The sequence below is a fragment of the Nannospalax galili genome, unplaced genomic scaffold, assembly GCF_000622305.1.
Source record: "Nannospalax galili isolate Female #2095 unplaced genomic scaffold, S.galili_v1.0 scaffold1205, whole genome shotgun sequence".
NCBI classification, from domain to species: Eukaryota; Metazoa; Chordata; class Mammalia; order Rodentia; family Spalacidae; genus Nannospalax; species Nannospalax galili.
In genome coordinates this window covers 34,896-39,078 of record NW_008354017.1, presented here as the reverse complement: position 1 = coordinate 39,078, position 4,183 = coordinate 34,896, and the positions used below count along the sequence as shown (strand labels likewise).

Here is a 4,183-nt window from a genome sequence, read left to right as displayed (position 1 = left end):
GAATCACTGAGATCTGAGCTGAGTCACTTGTCTTGAGCTGTAACACTAAATCCTGTGATCCAGTCTCCCCGGGGGGCGCTATCCTTCCGTCATCGACTCACGGAAATCCAGCTTCAGCCGTCCCACACCTCTCCTCGTGACCCGGCAGCTGATGGGTCCCGAACTTAGAGAGAGAGTGCATGGGTGAAATTGCGGCGGAACTCGATGGGGCCAGCCCCGGTAGCAGGTGGAGAAGCAGGGACCTGCCAGCAATGCGGAGCAGAGGAGCCGCAGAACCCGCTGCTTCCCAGGTACACGCAGGAGACCGGCGCTACGCCCAGCAGCTGGCGCCCTGAGATCCCCACCCGCCCATAGTAAGTGTCCAAGTAGGTATAATAAGGTGGGACCTGATGAATTTAAGCAATCATGCACAGAAAGAGGGACTGTGACCCATCCATTAAAAGTTCACTTTTTTATATTATTGAACTTTATGTACAAAATCATTTGATTTCAAATACACATTTATTGTAAAAACATTCTTTTAAACTGAATTTTTTACACCTGTTGTACTATTCAAATGCTTTAAAAAGTTCATTTTAAAAAGTAAACTAATAGAAGCCCAATGTATTCAGATTCTGCAATTTTATAAAAGTCAGAAATCTGAGTTCCCATGGGAAAAGTTATGATTTTTTAATGTTGATAATCTCCATTAGCCCCATCCAAAAATAAATCATGGATTGAAGTCCCCCCATTACTATGTTTGGTAACATCTAACCATGAAAGAAGTTTAAAAACATATAGTCTAATCCTGAACAAGAAGAGGAAAGATATACTGTGGGACACCCTACAGCAGTCTTTGAAGTAGATATGAAAATCATATATTTTAATTGGATTTGTTATTATTTAAACATATAGCTATCATCTAGTGAATAAGGAAATGATACCTATAAGGTTTGTATAACCTGTCTAAGTTTATAGAAAATAAAACTGTAGTATGCAAATATAGGAGGTCATGATGCCAAAGCTGGGGTTCTTCTATTCTCCGAATAGGTTCAAGTCTAAAAGGGGAGGCAGAAGGTAAGGATGTGATCACACAGTTAGGGAATTCTGTAAGGCCCTTAGCTGGAGTCTCCTCTCCCAACCAAGGATAATAGTTTTACTGTATTCAATGACTAGGTTCTAGCTAGTGAAATATTAAAGAGAGAGAAGAGCTGTGTACCTATCCCTGATCTTTGAAGACACATTCCACAAAAGATTTTCAATGTCCTTTTCCTGTCTACACTAAAGGTAAGGAAGAAGAGTGATTTAGAAATGCTCAGGATAAAAATGAAAGAACAAGAGTTTGGTAGAGTCCTAAAATACTAACTAGAAACAGCCTACCAATTAAAACAAACAAATAAAAAACTTTTAAGGCATTATAAGAAAGAAACAACAACAAAAATCTATCAAATTAAACTAAACAACTAAGATTTAGGGTTCATGCTTACTAGACAGAAATATTCCTAACATAATATTTCTTTTTAGCATATATTTTAATGGAATTTTTGTGCCTTTCCTATAAAACATCTTAATCATCATTATACCTCTCCATCCACACCCCTTATAGCCCCTCTACCATATTTCATGCATTCTGTCACATATGTTAAGGCCTATCCAGTCAAGCTAGTGTACCCAGATATCCCTCAGTGCAAGTTCATTCACTGGAACCTGATCAGCCTTATTAAAGTCACTCCTTTAAAGAAGATCAACTCTCCCTCACCCAGCAGTAATCGGCTGGCACAATATTTCTTATTCATTCCACTCAATAAAATGTTTATTGATTAATAATATGTATGTGCTTATCCTAAGACCGCTTATATTTTCCTTTTAAATTAAATAGTCCATAAATGTTTAGCCTATTCTAACTTGGCATGATAGGCCTTAACACAAATGGCAGGATGCGTGAATTCCCATGGGGGGAGGGGCTACAGAAGGGTGCCAATGGGGAAGGGGGTATAAATATTACTTAGATGTTCTATTTGAAATTCACAAAAATTCAATAAAAATTTTAAGAAAAACTTTAACCTATTAAACTCCTTACAGTTTTTTTCCACCTAAATTTGTTTTTTAAATAATTGTAGCATCTGCACATTCACTCTGATGAAAAGTGAAAGAAATATGAATACTGCCCTTTCACAAAAAGGGAGAGGTGAAATTTGACATGAGTTAACTGAATATACACATACATTGTTCTATAATGGAAATTAACCTTGCATTACAATATGAGTTGAAGAAAATACTCTGTAATGATATCAATAATGTATTTGCATTATGTCCTAAATATAAAGATCATTTGATCAGCAGTCTTTTCATATAATGCCATTTCACTGTCACTCTAACTTGTTATCCAGTCACTTCAGGATTTCAAAATTGTGTTTTCCAAGAGAAATGTACCTGCTACTACAAATCAGTGAAGAATAAAGATTAATCCTTCACTTTTAATTTCCTGAGACTCATGAAGAAAAAGCAAAAGTTATTTCTGAAACACTAGCTACAATACAACTTTAGGACCAAATCTAACCCTTCTAGAGAGATATTGATCTGTCATAAAGTTTTACTTCCTCTGAAATAACTGAAGGTCTCCCCACACTGAGAGTCAACATCTGGCTTGTATACAAAACTGAAGTTGTGGTTTAACCTTATACAAAGTACTTAACCCCCACTTACTTTTTTATCTCCAGAAAAGTACTTCCTATCTTTAGGATTATTGTAGTAATTAGAAATAATGGATTTAAAGTTCTCAGCCTGTTTATGTTAGGTGTGTAAAAGTGGTAACTATTAATATTAATTCAAGTAAAAATAGAACATTAGTTAGCAATGTTTTACTTTATTAAAAGTGTATGAATTTTAAAAAAAAAGCAGTTTCTTTGGTAAAAGGGCATGAATTCAGGTCAACGTCAAACCTTAAAACAAAACACATAACTAATGTTATTATTAAAATTAGAAAATCAGCTGACCACACAAAGCAGACTACTAAGATATTGACTCTGAAGGAAACTTCCTGATTGGGACAGAACCAGCAAAGAATTATCTAGCACTAGTCATTTTATAGTGTCAGACATCCACCACACCTTAGAAGCCTAGATATAGAGAAAATACAAAAATTAAAAATAATGAAAACTGTCATGGTAGTCTCCATTCTTTCATGAGTCTTCTCTTACAATTGTTGACATCCTTAATAACAACTTTGTAGTACATTAATCAATCTACTAAGAAGTATTCACTGCCTCCAAGGACTCCCACATTGTAGGAAAAGGCAAGAGAGTTAAAGATGTGGGCAATAATAGGTGGGAGGTCAATGAGGAATGCTGAAGGCATCACTGGAGTTAAAGAAAACTGCTGAGTGAATGGGAACGTGGAACCAGACTAGGAAAAGAACTCAGAATATTCTGGGGAGAGACCTTTGATGGAGAAGGTAGTAGTCACAGTTGGGTGGTACTTTCTCACTCTAGGAAAGAGAGACATAACTGTCCTCTCAATAAATCAGACACATAGGCCATAAAGCACTATATGTTGTACATAAGCCAATCTTTCACAGAAAGATCAGAAGCAAAGCCAAGCTACCATAAGAGCAATCCATGGAACAATTAATAAGCAATATTCAGCAGAAGTATACTTCTAAAATGTGAAAATCCTATTTGTTAGATATAGACTATACAATAGTTATATCTAAAATACAGAAACGAAGATAGACTCACTGTGTTTAGCAACACAAGAAAGTAACTGGAATGTCATGACAACCTTTTGAGGACAAAACGAAAGGAAGCTCTCAAAATGAACATTCTAATTTTTTCAATATTTTTGTAAGATTAAGATATAGAATACAATGTTATAGGATATATATATAGAGAGAGGTAGATAGGTGATAGAAGATAGATAGATGATGATAGATAGATGATTGATAGATAGATAGATAGATCATAGATGAAGATTAGATGATAAATGATGGATAAATAGATGATAGATAAATAGACATATAGATAGATAGATGATGATAGATAGATAGATAGATGATAGATAGATAGATGATGATAGATAAATAGATAGATAGATGATAGATAGATAGATAGAGATAGATGATAGATTAGATGATAGATTAGATGATAGATAGATGATAGATAAATAGATGATAGAGAAATAGAGAAATAGATGATGATAGATGATT

The 4,183-nt window shown here is 35.0% G+C and overlaps 1 protein-coding gene across 1 annotated transcript in view; it reads right to left on the bottom strand.

Moving 5' to 3' along the window:
* Cnbd1 (cyclic nucleotide binding domain containing 1) overlaps positions 1–4,183 on the bottom strand; it is a gene marked incomplete at its 5' end in the record, with an annotated part of 314,182 nt that overhangs the window by 298,277 nt on the left and 11,722 nt on the right. The gene's annotated exons all lie outside the window — the stretch shown is intronic.